The following is a 21,489-nucleotide window of genomic DNA, read 5'->3' as shown; positions in this document are numbered from 1 at the left end:
AAAAAACAAACCTCAAAAGACTAATCCAAAATAAACAAGAACAAAACCAGCGAATCTCTGGAAAATCCAACAAGAGAAAAAGTTTAACAGCATGGCTGGGGCTGGGTGCTAACTTACAAACACTGAGCAAAGAACTGAGGAACACACAGGGTTTAAATACTAACAAGGGAACGACACACAGGTGCAAACAATAATAGAGCAAGGAAAAAAACAAAAGGTACAAAAAAGGTGCAATGGGGACATCTAGTGACCAAAACCTGAACAGTCCTGGCCAAAACCTGACAGAATGTAGTAATGAATAAATTGGCTGCATTTCTTTAAAATGGACAATTCTGTGAACTGTCTTTATTTGAAGTGTTTCTAAAATCCCCTATGGGAAAAATGTATGGTGGAAAAACGATTGGAACCATTTTCCTGTTTGGCCGCTAGGTTTTATGGGTATTATGACACCTCCACTGTAGGGCTCTATTACATTACTTCTGTTTTAGAACCATATAAAATGGTCCATAAAACATTATTTGCTGTCCATCAACTGAAATGCTGTTAAGAGTTCTGTACAATATAAATTACGAATGCAGTAATACATTACCTTAAATATCCCATTTTGTCAATTGTTTCAAAACATGAATGGAAGTCTATATGGAGATAGTTTAGTGCTGAAAATAAGGGGCTAAATACATGGAAAAAAATTGGACAGACACTTCAGTACAAACTTCCTTTTGATTTTTTTAATGGGTACTATCTGTTGTTCCATGTAGTGAATCTGTTATTCAATGCATTTCTATTTGCTAATAGCAGTAATGCCAAATTCAACGTTTCATCCAATAATTCTTTATCTATTTTTTGATACTTTAAGGGGTTCTAAAATCCAAAATCAAATAGCTAAATGATCCTTGGTATGACCATCTTCAAACAATTCCATATGTTAGCTTAGCTTACAGGGAAATTTGGTCAAGGCAAGCAAAGCTCATGTTCACGGGGTATAATGCATTGATCAACATCGACTAGCTGCTCTCTATCAAGAGTCTGTGCTGCTAACAGTGCGCTACACTATATGAAGCTGCACAAAGGTGAAACTGCTGCTAAAGCCACAGAAAACACTTCACTCAAAAGTTTCTAAATGTTGTGAAAGGCAACATCTGGTGAGACGGAGCACATTTCAGTCCGTAGTGAGCCAGTACAAAATGCGAACATTTCTAAACATTCAATGGATCTCTGCTAAATCATTTGAACTATCTATTAAATGATTCACATAAATTATAAACGAATATTACAAATAACAAATTCATGTATATTTTCTATCTACTCTCACCTCCACAAATGTCTAAATATTTCTCTACATATACTATATCGACTGGAAGGACTTTTACATCTTCCATATCTACAAATACCTCTTTCTATATCTCATCATGGAATGGGGCTCCGGTCAGAGCGTGTAGTGCCATACTCGAGTACCCCAGGGCCGGGGCTTCTGAGCTGGGTATCTTGGTTGCCTTGCTTGGGTCCTATGCTGGAGCCTTTGGTAGAGAGGGGCTCCCCCTTGGCCTGTCCCCAGGCTTGGGCCACCTTGCCTGGGGAGTGGATCCGGTGAGCGTCCAGCATCTCCAGGAGCAGGTCATACAGAGGCACTTTGTTCTTACACTTCATGCTGTACAAGTGCTGCATGCCTTTGTTGCTACAGAGAGGAGAGAAGAGGAGGAGTGAGAGGGGATATTGATAACGACAGAAATATAATCTGTGGGTATAACCAAATAAGTGATGATCATACTGTATGTAACTGACAGATAATATGAACATTCCCTTTGCCTAGGTCTAAACTGCGCCTCAACTTTCAGAATCTGAATTTACATCATCAGGAGTATGTGTCCCCTCGTGTAGTTTGAACTCCTCATATAATGTGTCTGATGTGTGAGAAAAACAGCAGTCTGCCAACCACACTCCCCTTATCCCCCCTCTCCTTAGTGCTCCTCAGCTAGATAGAGTGCCCTCCTCACCTCATATGTCTGATGTGCGAGAGCAGGAGCAGGAGCTGGGCCTGCCGTCTGGACTGCTGCTGCACCGAGGCTCCCGATTGGCTGATGTGGTGGATGAGGGCGTCAGTGATGTTGTCCAACATGCTTTGCACCGCCGGGCTGTTGTGGAGGGACTCCACAGAGTAATAACAGAAGGAGAAGGCACCTAGAGGGAATGAGGAGAGAGACAGAGGAGAGGTTATTGTACCTACAAGGGATTTTGTAAGGGTTTTAAGTAAAGAAAAAAGAGACAAAGACAGGGAAAAGGGAAGAGCCTGATGTTCTCAATGCAACTCAGCAATTAATAAGAACATCAGGTAGCTATACACAGAAACCTGCAAAAACACCCATCGCTAAGGTATTTCTGTCTCTTACATATTAGTCAGTCTCAAAACAAACACAGAAGTTTCTCTCAGTCAACACACATAGAACAGCTGGCCCAGTTGTCATGGTAACAGTTATAGGGTACATTGAGAAAGAAGGACTTGGGATCATTCTGTTCACAGCTAATGCTCTTGAGTGGCATAAAAACAGAGTTCATCCTTTTACTAAAGGGCAACAGAATGCATTAGTTAAACACCATGTTCATGAAGTGGCGGATTCAGACTTAGGAAACTCCACCTTTCTTACGCACTTATGAGTAGTTGCTATTCAGACATTTAAGCATGCTTTGCAGGCGTGGTTCCCTTGCGCGCGCTGGATTAATGTAATTCACCTACTGAAAACCCTTCCACTTGCTGGCCCACAGATTTTATAGTGGAGTTTTCATTCAATAGCTTTTTCAGTACATTTATCTAAAGCCAACCTTTTAAATTTGGTGTACTGTTAGTTAGGATTTTCTTTACAGACTCATTAGGGATCAATGAAAGAAAGCCATGTAGGCCTAAATACAGAAATTTGTCTCCTTTTCAGCACCAATTGGTGGATTTAAAAATATTATGATCTAATTTAGGGTTAGGAAAGTACTTATAAATAATGAAAAAAAGATGCTGTTTGCAGTCTTTAAGCACACAATATTGGTGAATCAAAAATACAGTGGCTTGATTCATCCTGAAAGTTGCCATATTCAATTGTTCAAACCATTAAATATTGGAAGATGACAAAACTTTACAATTGAACAGTAGTCCCACAGTAGTCCCACAAATCTACCCTAATAATCCTCACTAATCATAGAACTGTGATAACGACATTCCAGTTGTCGTGAACCGTGTGCCAGGCTCCAGGTTTAAACTGCTACCTATGGCCTGTGTTCCATAATGATAAAAATAGGCTACGCGTCCCAAGTTATTGCACAAATTGTAATATGTTAGCTTAATATGATGTAAGGGGTGCGTACTGGCGGCAGGGAAGTCAGGCGTAGGAGAGAAAAAACTGGGTTTACAACGGAGCAGTTCAATACATAAAACCACCTGCATCCAGAACAAACAATCAATGGGTACAAAACCCGTCGCACACCAGAATAATGTGCACATGCACTTACAATAAACAATTCCGGACAAGGACATGGGGGGGAACAGAGGGTTAAATACACAACATGTAATGAGGGAATTGAAACCAGGTGTGTGGGAAGACAAGACAAATGGAAAATGAAAAGTGGATCAATGATGGCTAGAAGACCGGCGACGCCGAACGCCGCCCGAACAAGGAGAGGAAGCGACTTCGGCGGAAGTCGTGACATATGATCCACTATTGCCAGCGATCCTCAGGAACAAACACACAAATGTGACAGAGAAAAGAAAGGTAAACTATGTAATGGAATGATGCAAAATGTAAGGAAACTAACACTAAAGTGACAGTTATGTAGGCCTATGTGGGTATACTGCTCAACCAAGCACAAAGGCAGTAATTGCTCATTTGGTCAAGAATGCTACATTAAACACATGCTTAATCATGTGGACAAGTATCCTGCCTCTATTGTATCGTGTGTTGGAGAAAATGGGGGTCATGTTAGCAGTAACTGCAAGTTACTGTGATTTTTGTCAGTTCCACACTATGAGCAGTTACTGCCTTTTTGCTTTGTAGGGCAGTATAACTGAAAGTGGCACAAGATACAAATTGTAAAAATAGAGTGAAATCATCAACTCAGTAGGTTTGGCGCTATACTGTCATTTGCACATGGCTACAGGAGCCTATAGGTTGGGTCTCCAAATGTCATCCTTGTAAGGCCAGCATTTCATAAACTTCATTTGTCTACGGTGATTGTACGGTAAAATAGATGTAAAAACAATTGTCATTTATACAATCCCCTTATCCAAATGGCTTACTCATTTACCTACCTCTTCTTAATTTGTAAACTACAGTGTATGGAGGATGGTGTTATTTCTATCGGAAAAAGGAAAGTAGATGTTGTTCCACTTGGAACCGACAGGTTGCTCGACCCTAATCACTGTTTCGTCACCAGTAAAGATGGTGGAATTATGAGGGAATTAAGACAAGGTCAGAATACGGAGTATCTGTAGACACCACCACATCTTCATTTCTTTGATCTCCACCCCAAATGAATAGCGGGTGAATAGCATGCTATTTCTCATGCTTAAATTCAAGGTCAGAATACGCGAAGAGAGAAATGTGCATAGAAAGGGAATTTCGTTCCATTTACGTGCGCTTAAGTCTGGTCGGAATCTGCCTCAAACAGAAAGAACATTTGTGATTGGACAAAAAAAATCTGAATGGAGATGTTTTTCTATCATACACACTTAATGTTCTCAATCACAGCCAAGGCTAACCCAGGATTAAACTCAGGTCACACTCACAACAACAAAACATACTAAGCAAAGCATCTTTAATAGCTTAGAATAACACACTCACCAGAGTTAAGCAAGATGATGGCTTTGAGACACACAAACTCCTCAGGCTTTAGTTTGAGCATGCGGAAGCGAGACACAGTGGCCAGGAGCATGTCAAAGATCTCAGCCATGCCCTCCACACAGTCCCCTTCACTCCTGGAGGTCAAAGATCCCCCATATGGAAAAGATACAGAATCATTGAACAAGATTCCTGTATGTTCTACCTGGAACTTGTAAGTAATACACATGGCAGCAAATACACATATTAGATTCTTGTAATATCTGACTTATATGGATGGGTAACATTTAGACATAAAATAAATGTTCCAGGTGTATAATAACATACAAAAGCCATGTAAGTTAAGCCTTCTAAGGTCTCACATACATGAGATACACACATTTCAAAGCAATTGCATAGCACTGTCTGAAGTCAGTCGCACGCAACGTTACAATTGTTGAAAAAAGAAGCTAAGTCTGCCACGAGGAGGAGCAGGAGGAAAGGGGAAAGCAGAAGGAGGAAGAAGGGGAGGAGGAGGAGGAGAGAGGGATGCGAAGGAGGAGGGAGAAGGATAGGAACGACTTGGAAACAAGCAGTGAATCTCTTTCATTATTAAGTGGAGAACCCTCAACAATCATTCACACAATAGCACATTGGTAATAGTAAGTGACAACTATCAAAGCTAAACAGGGCTGGGGGCTTGGTTAAAACCCTGGATGGGAGACCAAAGGCACAGTTGTAGATAAATCCACTGTCCAGTAGGAGATGCCATAATAATGGAAATTCATACCTGAAAATATATATACAAATATAGTAATTGTCATGTTTTTTTTTATACGTTGACTTATAAAAATAAAACCTATAAGAAAAGCATGTATTTTGTAGAGGTTACATTGTCAGAACATACACTTTTCTTATACACTGAACAAAATATCAATGCAACATGTAAAGTGTTGGTCCCGTGTTTCATGAGCTGAAAAAAAAGTTCCCAGATGATGTTCCATACGCACAAAAAGCTTATTTTTCTCAAATGATGTGCACAAATTTGTTTACATCCCTGTTAGTGAGCATTTATCCTTTGACAAGATAATCCATCCACCTGACAGGTGTGGCAAATTAAGAAGCTGATTAAACAGTATGATCAATACACAGGTGCACCTTGTGCTAGAGATAATAAAAGGCCACTCTAAAATGTGCAGTTTTGTCACAACACAATGCCACAGATGTCTGAAGTTTTGAGGGACCGTGCAATTGGCATTCTGACCGCAGGAATGTCCACCAGAGCTGTTGCCAGAGAATTGCGCCGCCATAAGCCACCTCCAACGTTGTTTTAGAGAATTTGGCAGACCACGTGTATGGCTTTGTGTTGGCAAGCGGTTTGCTGATGTCAACGTTGTGAACAAAGTTCCCCACGGTGGCGGTGGGGTTATGGTATGGGCAGGCTTAAACTACGGACAACGAACACAATTGCATTTTACAGATGGCAATTTGAATTTCCATCGGTAAAATGGCGAAATCCTGAGGCCCATTGTCGTGCCATTCATCCGCCGCCATCACCTCATGTTTCAGCATGGTTGTGCACGGCCCCATGACGCAAGGATCTGTACACAATTCCTGGAAGCTGAAAATCATGTAGCGAATTGTGTATGTCATATAAAGCATATGCACCGATTCTAGCAAATATTAGGATCACCTTCCTAACATTGCTTTGCCCCCTCCCCACTCAGAACAAACTCAATTCATCGGGGCATGGCCTCACAAGGTGTCGAAAGCGTTCCAATCCTTCCCACAGTTGTATCAAGTTGGCTGGATGTCCTTTTGGTGGTGGACAGTTCTTGAAACACAAGGGAAACTGTTGAGCGTGAAAAACCCAGCAGCGTTGCAGTTCTTGACACAAACCGGTGTGCCTGGCACCATACCCTGTTTAAAGGTACTTAAATGTTTTGTCTTGTCCATTCACGCTCTGAATGGCGCACATACACAATCCATGTCTCAATTGTCTCGAGGCTTAAGAATCATTATTTTGGCCTCCTGAGTGGCGCAGCGGTCTAAAGCACTGCATCACACTGCGTCACTACAGACCTGGATTTGATCCCGGGCTGTGTCCACCGTCGTCTGGGTTAGGGGAGGGGCCAGCATCGTCTAGGTTAGGGGAGGGTTTGGCTGGCTGGGATGTCCTTGTCCCATCGCGCTCTAGCGACTCCTGTGGGGGGCCGGGTGCATGCACGCTGACTTCGGTAGCCAGCTGTACGGTGTTTCCTCCGACACATCGGTGCGGCTGGCTTCCAGGTTGAGCAAGTATTGTGTCAAGAAGCAGTGCGGCTTGGCAGGGTCGTGTTTCGGGGGATGCATGGCTCTCGACCTTCACCTCTCCCGTGTCCGTACGGGAGTTGCAGCGATGGGACAAGACTATAACTACCAATTGGATATCATGAAAAAGGGGTAAAACTAATAAAACATTCCTTCTTTAACCTGTCTCCTCCCCTTCATCTACACTGTTGGAAGTGGATTTAACAAGTGAAATCAATAAGGGGTCATAGTGTTCACCTGGTCAGTCTTATGGAAAGAGCAGGTGTTCCTAATGTTTTGTATACTCAGTGTATGTTAATACATATACAAATTCATTACTGACATATAAGGTAAAACATAAAAAATCTTATTAGATAGGCTCCTAATTAGATTACTTATTAGATTTTTGTACAAATAATCTTCTTCTGCCGTACAAGATTCTTATTCGTTTTTAATTCTTATTTATCATATGAGTCGGGATGAGACATCAGTAAAGTAAGGTGAAACTCTGAGTGACTGCAGCACTGGACCAGAGATGGTGGTCAGGGTAAGAACAATAATCATACAGTATTTCTGAAGAGCAGCCATCTAGAATAAGTTTGATAGTTGCCCCCTAACTCAAACAGCCTTCCCACCTCTCCTGCACCATTTTACTCATCATGTCAAAGTGACTAGCTATGGACCCGGTGTCAGAAGTAATGCTCTATAATAAAACTCTGATCAAATGAGAACATCATAGACATCAACGAGAGAGAGTAACAGCCCTTCTTCCTCTCTCCCTATTTCATTTCACCCTCTCCCTCTTTCCCTTTAGGGAGGCTCTGCAGCTCTGTGAAACTTGTTTACTTTGAACATGGTGGGGGTAAATGAAGTGAACAGGCTGTGCTTGAAAAATACGCCCTCTCTTGGCCTCCTCTCCCTCTCTTTCCATCTCTCGGTCTTTCCCCCCTTTCTCTGGTGCTGTCTTGCACGATCTTTCCCAAGAGTCATCATTTTGGTGACACTTCACTCCCCTCTGCCAACGTTAAAGTGTAGTGATGGGGACTTGTGCAGGTGAAACAGTGCGTTTCTTCCTCCATGGGAATATCATACTTAGACTCATTGTGACATGGCCTTCAGTAGAGGTACACAGACAAGGCGCGAAATGGACGTCTACAATTTAGATGTATTTCTTGTACAATATATTTTATGTGTGTGTGTACCCACCTGTCCAGTATCAGGTCCTTGGCGAAGATTAGTTTCCCAGGGCTGGGGATGGACCTCCAAATGAGTCCGATCATCAGCACCTCCAGCCAGGAACTCTCAAGCAACTGCACCTGGTCATGGAGAGACAGCTCCTGGAAACCTACCAGTACCAGAGACACGGTCACAATGCGGTCAAACCATATATAAACCCACTATCAACCATACATTAACCACTAGTCCATTCAACCACTTTAAGATGGTCACGTTACTCATTTAATAGTAAAATTGTCATTCAAAGGATAGAAGCTCCCACACACTGCAAATGCAAAGTAATGAAAGTGATAATTTCCTTTAATTTGTGGTTGACTGGACCACTGGTTGAAGCCTCTAGTTGAATCAGATCAATATGTATATTATCATGTGATAGTTGTATTTTTCCAGGATAACATTTTTCTCTGATCAGAATTCTTAGGTAAAGATAAATGCTATGCATTAAACTTATTACAATCTTGCCACATAACAGCCATTGTGAATAGTCCTATCTGCAATCTCTTTGCTGGCCTGGCATGGGTCCTTATCAGCACAACTCAGCTGTCCTAATTCATATCCAATTACATGGCTAAAGACTCCTAAAACTGTGTGCTTTCGGGTTCTTAGTGACACACACTGGGACATCATAACATCAGTGTTTACTTAGACAGTGTCGCGGGGAGGTTGTGTGTGGCTCCATGGGGTAGCAGTGGTTTTGCCCAAACGACCCTTTGAGATAGTGACTGTAATCATCAACATAATGCCTGTAATGTCCCAGTGTGTGTGTGCAACCTCAGCAGCCGGACACTGCCACTACCAAGGCCTGCCACCACAGGAGGAAAGTGGTTGCGTAAGCAGTCGTATGAAGGCTGTAGTCCAGCATTGTGTAGGGGTCTACTCTGTGTGTGTGTGTGTGTGTGTGTGTGTATTGTCTGTGTGTGTCTGTCTGTGTGTGTGAGAGAGAAAGAGAGAGAGATAATGAGTACTATTAAAGCCTTGTTACAACATCATATACAGTACCTTTGGAAAGTATTCAAACACCTTGACTTTTTCCACTTTGTTACGTTACCTTTTTCTAAAATTGATTAAATCGTTTTTTTCCCCTCATCAACCTACACAAAATACCTCATAATGACAAAGCAAAAACAGGTTTTTAGAAATGTTGCTAATTTATTAGGGTATGTGGGACGGTAGCGTCCCACCTCGTCAACAGCCAGTGAAACTGCAGGGCGCCAAATTCAAAACAACAGAAATCCCATAATTTAAATTCCTCAAACATACAAGTATTTTACACCATTTTAAAGCTACACTTGTTGTAAATCCAGCCAAAGTGTCCAATTTCAAAAAGGTTTTACGACGAAAGCACACCAAACGATTATGTTAGGTATGAGCCAAGTGACAGAAAAAGCCAGCCATTTTTCCAGCTAAAGAGAAGCAGTAACAAAAAGCAGAAATAGAGATAAAACTAATCACTAACCTTTGATGATCTTCATCAGATGACACTCATAGGACTTCATGTTACACAATACATGTATATTTATATCCAAAAGGTTAGGCAAGACGCTACTGTCTCACTTGGCAAAAAGCCTGAGAAAATGCAGAGCGCCATATTCAAATTAATTACTATGAAAATTACTATAGAATCAAACTTTCATTAAATCACACATGAAAGATACCAAATTAAAGCTACACTGGTTGTGAATCCAGCCAACATGTCAGAATTCAAATAGGCTTTCGGCGAAAGCATACGATGCTATTATCTGAGTATAGCACAATAGTAAACAAAGAGAGAAGCATATTCCAACCCTGCAGGCGCGACACAAAACACAGAAATAAAAATATAATTCATGCCTTACCTTTGACGAGCTTCTGTTGTTGGCACTCCAATATGTCCCATAAACATCACAAATGGTCCTTTTGCTCGATTAATTCCGTCGATATATATCCAAAATGTCCATTTATTTGGCGCGTGTTCCAAACACTGGTTCCAACTTGCTCAAACGTGACGACAAAATATCTCAAAGGTTACCTGTAAACTTTGCCAAAGAATTTCAAACTACTTTTGTAATACAACTTTAGGTATTTTTTAACGTTAATAATCGATAAAATTGAAGACGGGATGATGTGTGTTCAATACAGGATTGAAACGAAATGTAGCATGCCTTCTGGACATGCGCTTCAATCAAACAGGACACCTGGAGTGACTCAACTTCAAGATGGCCGTATTTCTTCATTACACAAAGGAATAACCTCAACCTATTTCTCAGGAATGTTGACATCCAGTGGAAGCCGTAGGAACTGCAAGCAATTTGCTTAGAAATCTGGTTTCCCAATGAAACTCCATTGAAAAGACAGTGACCTCAAAAAAATACAAATCTGGTTATACTCACAGACATGATTCAAACAGTTTTAGAAACTTCAGAGTGTTTTCTATCCAAATCTACTAATAATATGCATATTTTATCTCCTGTGGATGAGTAGCTGGCAGTTGAATTTGGGTATGCTTTTCATCCAAACGTGAAAATGCTGCCCCCTACCCTAGAGAAGTTAAAACCAAAAAAACAGAAATATCACATTTACATAAGTATTCAGACCCTTTAATCAGTACTTTGTTGAAGCACCTTTGGCAGTGATTACAGCATCTGGTCTTCTTGGTTATGACGCTACAAGCTTGGCACACCTGTATTTAGGGAGTTTCTCCCATTCTTCTCTGCAGATCCTGTCAAGCTCTGTCAGGTTATATGGGGAGTGTTGCTGCACAGCTATTTTCAGGTCTCTTCAGAGATGTTTTATTGCTTTCAAGTCCGGGCTCTGGCTGGGCCACACAAGGACATTCAGAGACTTGTCCCGAAGCCACTCCTGCGTTGTCTTGGCTGTGTGCTTAGGGTCGTTGTCCTGTTGGAAGGTGAACCTTCCAAATCCTGAGTGCTCTGGAGCAGGTTATCATCAAGAATCTCTCTGTACTTTGCTATGTTAATCTTTGCCTCGATCCTGGCTATGTCTCCCGGTCCCTGCCACTGAAAAACATCCCCACAGCATGAAGCTGCCACCACCATGCTTCACCGTAGGGATGGTGCCAGGTTTTCTCCATATGTGTCGCTTGGTATTCAGGCCAAAGAGTTCAATCTTGGTTTCATCAGACCAGAGAATATTGATTCTCATGACATGAGAGTCTTTATGTGCCTTTTGGCAAACTCCAAGGGGGCTGTCATGTGCCTTTTACTGAGTAGTGGCTTCCGTCTGGCCACTCTACTGTAAAGGCCTTATTGGTGGAGTGCTGGAGAGATGCTTGTCTTTCTGGAAGGTTCTATAGGAAGAGTCTTGGTGGTTCCAATCTTCTTCCATTTAAGAATGATGGAGGCCACTGTGTTCTTGGGGACTTTCAATGCTGCAGACATTTTTTGGTACCCTTCCCCAGATCTGTGCCTCGACACAATCCTGTCTCTGAGCTCTACGGAAAATTCCTTCGACCTCATGGCTTGGTTTTTGCTCTGACATGCACGGTCAACTGTGGGACCTTAAATAGACAGGTGTGTGCCTTTCAAAATCATGTCCAATCAATTGAATTGACCACAGGTGGACTCCAATCAAGCTTTAGAAACATCTAAAGGATGATCAATGGAAACAGGATGCACCTGAACTCAATTTCGAGTCTCATATCAAAGGGTCTGAATACTTATGTAAATAACGTATTTATTTTTTATTTACATTTGCAAAATTATCTAAAAACCTGTTTTCGCTTTGTCATTATGGGCTATTGTGTGCAGATTGCTGAGGAAAACTGGTCACTTAATCCATTTCAGAATAAGGCTGTAACGTAACAATGTGGAAAAAGTCAAGGGGTCTCAATACTTTCCGAAGGCACTGCATAATTTCTATGCCGTGTTAGGTTCTTGCCTGGTATTTTCTTAGCCCAGGCGATCATGTGCACCAGCTCCTTGTCAGCCATGCTGGTGAGCAGGGTCATCATGGTGATCTCTGTGTAGGGACGGCCCAACTGCTGACTAGAACACAGGGCTGGAGGCTCCGCACCCTGCAGCAGGAACAGCACCTGGGGGAGGAGAGCAGGAAGTCCGGCACCGCGCATTTAATTCCAATTTTACCCGTGATTATGATTGCTAGCGAGTAAGATACTAATCCTGGTACTTTGTTTGTTACTTTGTGTTTCCACTTACATATTAATTTGTATTAACTGAATTGTTTAGGACTGTTTGCTAAATGAAAGTGGCTACATTGGAGATGTATGAAATGGAGGAAGCCAGTGAAATGTTCAGACCTGTTCAGGAGGCATGGCGATCTTGAGCCGCCCTTCTCCTCCTCCTCCACCACCGAAGCTGCTGTTCCTGCTACTATCCTGAGGGGGCGCTTTGCTGTGCTCCTGGACACTGTTGTCACCAGCAGGGCCACCACGCCTCTTATCCCTCTGGAGAACCCGCCCACCGCGGTCCTTTCGCAAGCCTGGGGTTTAGAGTAGAGTAGAGTTAGTAACGAACACACGCGCATGCACACACACGTACAGTATATATACACACACACACACAACCATGCACACACTTATCTCGCTATTTACACTCTTGCTTCCACGTATAACTTCATATCCTTTCCTTGCTGTAGAATTTCGCTGTGTGTGTGTATGGATGGGTGTGTGTGTGTGTGCATTCATGAAGTATGAAAACAAAACTGTGGGTGTGTAGGCTACTAATCAATCCTTTACATCCATCAGAGTAAAGTGGTTCAAGGCCATGGTAAAATATGTCTCTTATTTTATCTGCACACAATGCTCAGCCACACACCGACTGTCCTTTCAGCATCAAGCAGTCTTAACTAATACTAACCTTTTCACACTACTGAGGCAAGCCAAACCAAACTGTAAGTTGTGTGTGTGCGGGCACACACGTGAACACCACTGTGTTCCCTTGCTCACCTCCTTTCATCATGCCCACTTCGTAACACTTTCTGAGGCGGCACGCCTGGCAGCTCTTCCTACGGTTCCTGTCGATGGTACACTGGTTGGTCGCAGGGCACATGTAGTCATTGTGACCTGGAAGAAAACTTTATTGTGATCCAATCATTGGGACTGGCACCCAGGTTGAGGCTATTTGACAGAGAGGAACACTCTATACCTCTTTTTCATATCTCTCTGGTATAAAGTGAATTCAAATGTAGTATCTACAATGTTTTATTAGCATGAAACTACTGTGTTCTGATTATGTGTCTTTTGTTGTGTGATGTCCACCCCCACGAAACGTCATGAAATGTAATTTATTAAGATTTCTCTGCCGTACAAGGTAAAATTAACTCTGCTCCCTAGGATCGCCTATTCAACGTTGAAAGAGCATTAGAATATGGTTTTACAACATGCTCTATTTCAGTAATAATGAAAACTGTCCACGTCTATGGCACAATACCTACTATACAAGACACTTGCAAAAAAAGCTACAGACTCTCATTCAGATATGAAAGGAACATTATATTTTCCCTTAATTCAGGTCGTTGGGTTCTCTTTGATTAGTTCCTTCTCTACACCCAGTGTACCTTTAGTAATATCACTAAAGTGGTAAATGACAGTTAAACTTCGATGGTCGTCTCTCCGTAAGTGGTTTGAAGCTGGCTGGGAACCAGGAACAATTAACAGCCAATGTCAAGGTTGGTTTCTCAATAACATTCATGTGCCCACACCTTCTGCTCAACTTATAATAACAGCTGAAAATGACAGTCAGTAGGTACCAGTCAGACCTTAGATAAGTCACTCTCTCAACACACACAAACACACACAAGCACGCATGTGCCCTAAACCTCTGCACAACTTATAATAAGAGCTGAAAATGAGCAGCTTGGCGTTTTTGGTCATAAATCTTGTTCTTGAGGCAGCCCTACAGTGGTCACTAGCTGACACAGTCACAAAGTCATACAATCAGATTTTAAACCTAACCACGCTGCTAACCCTAAGCCTTAAATGAAGACCAAAAAGCAAATTTTTCCCCTATATATTTTTATAATATAGCCAATTTTGAAATCGCTCAGTTCTGCCTCCAGGACAAGACTGATGGGGAAAAAAAACATCAACCTGCTAAAAATGACAGTGGGTGCCAGCAATGTTCCCTCTCATGTTCCCTCTCGGCACTGAGCAAATGTCAGGTCTGCTGAGTACAAATTTGACCGTTGTGAAAATTCTGTGCAACTTCCAGCATGCGTTTACTGTTAACATTTAGGCTGTACCCCCTTTAAGTTCCAGTTTTAACAGTGGCCATGTAGGCTACTGTGGCTATTTAATCACAATGTAGGCCTACCAGAGTGGCCTACCATCAAAAACAATGAAAAACATCAAAAGCATTGCATAAAATTTTAACAGGGAAATAGCTGTTCTATCATTCAGCCTACAGTAGCAGCCAATGTGTTCAATGTAGGCCTACATTTCATGAGACTTTTGAAAAAACATGCAGGGCTTGACAATAACCTGTTTTTCCACTTGTCCTCGAGACAAGTGACTTAAAATCTATTGTGTTGTTTGATGCAAGAAACCACTTTACAAAAGAAAATGCATTATTATTCTCATACCATTATTACAGAGAATCAGACAGATTATGCTACCCTCTGCCTATTTAGCTTATTAAAAGCTCTTTACCTGACTAGCTTTTTAAAGATGTCTAGAAATGTACACATTTTGTGCTCTTGTAGGAAGCAGTCAGTCCCCTATCACTGACTACAAATTATCTATAACTGGGCTAATAACTCACTAACTAGAAAAGGATATGAACAAAATGTGCACACGTGGCTACAAGCAGCTCTCCCTTTGATCTCAAAACAAGCACATCTAGTCACGACTGCTCATGCTGTAAACACAATCCAGTTCAACGTAAATGGCACAGATCCATATATGGCAATGGTCTATTTGCATATATGCCTACTGCAGCTCTGATGATAGTTTATGCAGCACCGGTCTGTGTAGAGTACGGGCTGAGTAGTGCATGTCAATGCAATAGAATCCTACTCCGATGCGTTCTGCCTACAACAGAATCTGTTGCATAGTTCATTTTGTTTCGGTATGTTGCATTGAAAGTGGCTAATATTGCGTTGATTTAATCACATGTGCCACAGTAAAGGGAAACATTTATAATGTTAACAGGAAAAACTCAAACAGTGATCACCAACCTTTTCTGAGTCAAGATCACTTTGAGTCAAAATGCAAGCAGCGATCTAACGGTCTGATTTTTTTTAACATGACTTAAAAAACGTAAGCCTATGCAACATTAACCAATTAAAAACAGTACTGTAGCAATGAGGTTTGTGCAGTAAGCTATAGGCCCAATACATTATCAACGCATATTAGCTTTGCTTGAATTGCCTTGCAAATGCATTGTTAATTGGGCCATTTATTAAAATCATATTTTAAATAATATAAACTTGAGCTAGGCTATATCTGTTGTTGTATTACTTGTGAGGCACAGCTGAGTGAGCATACATTTAAATCGTTTGCTTTTTATTTTTATTTTACTGGGCTGCTGGTGCCTCCATCTCATGGTCAGTCTCAGCGGAGGGAGAGAGCAGCAGACTGAGGGTCCGCCTCTCAACATCCCTCAGATCTTCCTTTCCACTGACACTGACCAAAAAGGGACCCGAAACTCGAGTCGCACCGCATTATTTTTGCCTCTTGCACAAATTCATATTGTTACTCCTATGGGAAAAAATGTATATTCCTCGATGTTACAAAAGACCCACACAGCTAATAATTACAATGCAAGCCTATAGTTTCACTTTCCTACTCATTTATTACTGCTGCAGTGCTCGTCGTAGCCCTGTATATAGGAAGAACGCGCATTGTATGTCTTATCAAAGTGTTGACAGTGCCGAGTAAGAACTTAAACATGAACTCACCACAGGAGGTTGGTGGCACCTTAATTGGGGAGGATGGGCTCATTGTAATGGTTGGAGCAGAATTCTTGGAATGGTATCAAATACATCAAACACATGGTTTTCATGTGTTTGATGCCATTTCATTCACTCCGTTCCAGCCATTATTTCTAGCCGTCCTCACCTCAGCCTGCACTGGGACTCACTCATAAAAACAGCAGCTCTTTGCTGTATTCGTTAATAGTCTCTCTGTAGTCATGGTTTAAAACGTTTTGAAATCTCACAGTATCAATGTTGCTGTGGCTTTCTTTTATGTCTGCTACATTACTGCAGACACGGTCATCTGAGCCATCCAGTTGGCAAGCGGTAGCCCTATAGTACACTTGATTTTCTCTCTGGGCACGCCGGGAAGGCAGAGTTTGTACCTTCAAACACATGAAATGGTTCAAAATGGCAACAGTTTGCCTACCCAGCACACAGGGCAGCTGAATCGGGTACACCTACTGGCAACAGCCTGAAACAAATAAAAATTCGTTTTTTTACAGAAATGTTTGGCGATCGACTAGGAATGCCTTGGAGATCAACGTGACCACTGCTCTAGAAAGCTGAGTGAAGTTCAATAACGTGCTTCTCTCTGTGGGCTGATATTTCTGCAGGGCAGTGCCGGACGAGCTTCGTGGGGCTACTGCTCGCGCGCCGCTTAGAGGGAACATTGGGTGCCAGTCAGATGAGTTACCTTTAATAGAGTACAGTGCTGAATGGGGAATTACGTGGTATTTTTGTGGCACCCTTATTGCTAAGAGGGCTTAGTTATGAATTTTAAAAGTTTGGTCGTGAGTGCGTCTTCTGATACAGTGAATAGAAGGAGTTAAATGTTTTAAAGTGAAGTGGGATATAGTGGTAGGGGATGAGAGGCTTACCTTGGATGCTCCTTTTGAAGAAGGCTTTGCAGCCCTCGCAGGACCAAACTCCGTAGTGATACCCAGAGGCATAGTCACTGCAGACCACACAGTACCTAGTCTCCTTGGCCATCTCAAACACTCCGACCCCTGGCCCTGAACCTGAGCCTGACACTGACTCCGCCACAGTGTAAGGCTCCTGCCTGTCGGAGGCGCTGCTGAGCTCCTCCTGGGACACTGAGTGCTGATTGGCTACCACACTCGACCTGCAACACAGGGTTGGTCAGGATGGACAGATGATTGGCTTTTCTGGGATGAATCAACCTGGAGTTGTTCTTTGTGAAATTATTTTCAAGATGGCGTCACAAAAAACTTTTGCATACTCATTGATTCAAAATGTGACTTTTGGGCTACAAAAATGTGCTGGTTCTCTTTGAAAACATATTCCTCTGATGACCTCTGCCTTAGTTTCGATTTAAGTGCTTTCAAAACTTGAAATGACCAACACCAGTTCCTCTGATAGAAATCTCACAAGTCAAACAAAGATATTTTCTCATTCAATAAAGAGAGCTGTAAGAGAGGTGACTGCATTTCATTTGACTAATTTAGCAGGCGCTGTTATCCAGAGCGACTTACAGTTAGAGCATTCATCTTAAGATTCTGTAGCTAGGTGAGAACTACATCACAGTCGTGTTTATGTACATTTTTCCTCACCTAAGAAGTTCAGCAAAGTTAGTGCTAGTAGGAAAACAAAAGTACATGTTAAATTCATACAACGGGGGTGGGGATAAGGGATGTCTTATTTAAGATACTCTTTGAAGAGGTAGGGATTCAGACCTACTGTCCTAGCTTCAGGGGGAAGCTCATTCCACCTTTGGGGTGCCAGGACAGAGAAGACGTTCGACTGGGCTAAGAGGGCACTGACCCCCTGTAGGGGTGGGACGGCCCGGAGACCAAAGGTGGAAGAACGGAGTGCTCGGGGTTGGGGTGTAGGGTTTGAGCATAGCCTGAAAGTAGGGAGGGGCAGTTCCCCTTGCTGCTCCGTTGGCAAGCACCATGGTCTTGTAGTGGATGCAAGCTTTGACTGGAAGCCAGTGGAGTGTGCGGAGGAGAGGGGTGCCATGGGAGAACTTGGGAAGGTTGAACACTAAGTGGGCTGCGTCGTTCTGGATAAATTCCAGGGGTTTGATGGAACAGGCGGGGAGCCCAGCCAACAGAGATGCAGTAGAACAGACGGGAGATGACAAGTACCGCTTCCTGTGTGAAAAGTCCGTACTCTATGGATGTTGTAGAGCATGAGCTTCCAGAAGCGAGTCACTGCTTTGATGTTTTCAGAGAATGACAGGGTGTTGTCCAGGGTCACTAAAGTTTTTGGCACTTTGGGAAGTTGACATCGTAGAGTTGTCAACTGTGATAGAGGTCTTGGAGCGGGCAGGCCTTCCCCAGGAGGAATAGCAGCTTCGTCTTGTTGAGGTTGACAACACCATCGAGCCCCTCAATCCCTCAAGCCAATTTTTGCTAACAGCAGCAACTTGGATTCATCTACTATCCCCCCAGGAACTAAATCTGTCTCCGCCTCATTCAGGGAATGAACTGTACGTGTGTACTTTTGTTGTTCTTACATATTGTTCTTTTCTCAAGGTCTCCAGCAAAGTCGCTAATCTGAGGAATTAGAGCTCCGTAGCTAAGGCTTTTCAACAGCCTAAATAGTTCCCTTCTGATAATGAATGTTTTACTTTTAAATGAAACTAACCCAGTACAGTACTGTCACATATAATGAGCATAATACCCTGCTTTGAGGACAAAACATTATTGAAAAGGTGAAGTCCTGAGTACATGTTTAGTTTTAAAGTATTTATTTTGTCTGACTGTCATTGTTTGTCAGACTACCTAGAGGATGCTAGAGAAACAAAAGTACACTGAGACAAATAACAAAATGTGATCACAGGAAGACAAATACATATTGTTAATGTGGAGTAAGGACAGTCAAATAATTGAAGCGAACAATTAGAACAAGACTAAACCTAAACTCAATCTATGTCAATCAATGTAGACTATCACTCTATTTCTCTCCAAGCAATCATATCATATGGGACAGGGCATTTCTTTATTGAAATGCTCTGTGACAATTACATAATTAGTGGTCTGGTGAAGAAGAAAAAAAACACAGGGACACAGTAGCTGTTGAACGACACTACATAGTCAGCAACACACTGTCCAAACAACACTGCTAAAACTAACATCACAAGAGTTAACACTAACTCTAACGAACATTCAGATCAAATGGAGTGGAATAGGGTCACTGATCTCACTCTCTCTTACACATTACTTACAAGGGCTTGTAAGTACGTCTAACACATCATTGTGATCTCTACAGCGCTGTTGGATGGTCGTCATTGACCTTGCGTAGGCTTAAACACTGGTATACACTGATTTATATGGCCAGATTGGGTAAAATGCCATTTTATCCCTGTTCTTTTTTAGTCAGGTCGGTAAATAAATATAAATTATGGTCCCATTCTCATTTGCTTCTAACAGTACCAAAAATTAGAACAGGTCATGGTAGAAATAGTTTCAGTTACTCAGCTCCGTGGTCCTGGAATTCTCTCCTGAACATTTTAAAATGTGATGATCTAGTTTCGTTGATGGAGTTTAAACACTTGATCGATGTATATATCATAGAAGAGTGTAATTGTCTTTAGGCCAGCTGTTTTTAGTCAAGACTTTCGTGTTTTTAACGTCAAATGTTTTGTGTACTGTATGTGTGTTTATAGTTTTGTTTAATGTTGTGTTAGTGTATGTAAGTTGTTTTGTCTGAAACGGTTGTTCCCACTGCTGCTATTGGACCAGGTCTCTCTTGGAAAAGAGGTGTTATCTCAATGAGAAAAACCTGTATAAATAAAGTTATTTAAAAAAAAAAATTTAAGTAAGCATTTCACTGTTGTATTTTGGCGCATGTGACAAATAAAATGTGATTTGATCACCTAGGTACAGTACAGCTATCCGAGCCACACACATTCAGCCAGATAATTAACTCTTGCCACCCATAAGGGTCAAAGACAGTTATATCTCTCACCTGTTTACGGGTGTGGAGGATATCTCCAGGTAGAAAGACTGGCTGGGGAGGCTGGTGTGGCGGAGGAAGGGGCTGAGCTGGGGAGTCGAGGGCACAAACAGAAGGGACTGCAGGCTGTCGTCCGAGGGGGGTCCATGGGCATCCAGGGATGCGGTGGAGGAACAGTAGAGGGGGGCCAGGCCAGGGGCATGGGCAGTGTAGTCATACACTCCCTCCAGGTAGTCGATGGCGGCTGCCCCTCCACCCCCACGGGTCTCCTCAGGGTACATGTCACTGTAGGGAGTGAGCGGTGGCTGCGGCGAGAGTTTCCGGGGGGAGATGGCTAGGCTCTCCAGGGTTGCTTAGGATCTGAGAGGAGCTCCGCAAGGTTTGGAGGTCTGTGCCTGGGTCTGTCTGACCAGCATCACACTCACAGAACGACAGCACTGATAACCAGTATGATTTAGACTGGCTCACTAAGGGGTGGGAGGGGAGATGTGTTCTGTTTTGCGTCTTTTTTTCCTCCTCTCTCTCCGTCTCTTGCCCTGTTCTTCAATGTGTGCCAAACAACTCAATACAGGCTGTTGCGATGAAGAGGATTGGGAGTGGGGATCACTGTGTTCTCTCTCCCTCCCTCTTTCCCTCCCAGCTTCTGGCTAGACACACAGACCCCCCCAAAAATCCTACCTCGCTCCTTCCATCGAGAGGCAGAGCTTTTCTCTCTATTCCCTTAACTAAGAGGGATAGAGGAAAGGAGAAAAAGAGAATGACAGAGGGAGAGAGTATAAGAAGGAAAGAAACAGGCAGTCATTCCAAGAACTCCCCTGTCCTTTCATTTTTCTAAAACGCCAGCTTCTTTTCCATGAAAAGCTTTTAGCAGACACAGCTTTTCACCCTGGTGTGATTTCCTCTCTGAATGCTTAAGTCAGTTAGTTTATACACTATGTAGAACATCTCATTCCAAAATCATGGTCATTAATATGGAGTTGGTCCCCCCTTTGCTGCTATAACAGCCTCCACTCTTCTTGGGAAGGCTTTCCACTAGATGTTGGAACATTGCTTTGTGGACTTTCATTCAGCCAGAAGATTATTAGTGAGGTCAGGCACTGATGTTGAGCGATTAGGCCTGGCTCGCATTCAGCCTTCCAATTCACCCCAAAGTTGTTTGATGGGGTTGAGGCCAGGGCTACGTGCAGGCCAGTCAAGTTCTTCCACACTGATCTCGACAAACCATTTCTGTATGGACCACGCTTTGTGCATGGGGGCATTGTGTTGCTGAAACATGAAAGGGCCTTACCCTAACTGTTGCCACAAAGTTGGAAGCACAGAATTGACTAGAATGTCATTGTATGATGTAGCGTTAAGATGTCCCTTCACTGGAACT

The 21,489-nt window shown here is 42.5% G+C and overlaps 1 pseudogene; it reads right to left on the bottom strand.

Moving 5' to 3' along the window:
* Positions 1 to 1,407: 1,407 nt before the first annotated feature.
* Positions 1,408 to 20,530, bottom strand: LOC120024407 (annotated as a pseudogene).
* Positions 20,531 to 21,489: the final 959 nt, after the last annotated feature.

Source organism: Salvelinus namaycush, chromosome 29 (genome assembly GCF_016432855.1).
Source record: "Salvelinus namaycush isolate Seneca chromosome 29, SaNama_1.0, whole genome shotgun sequence".
Taxonomy (NCBI): Eukaryota; Metazoa; Chordata; class Actinopteri; order Salmoniformes; family Salmonidae; genus Salvelinus; species Salvelinus namaycush.
This window is presented reverse-complemented; position numbering and strand designations above follow the sequence as displayed.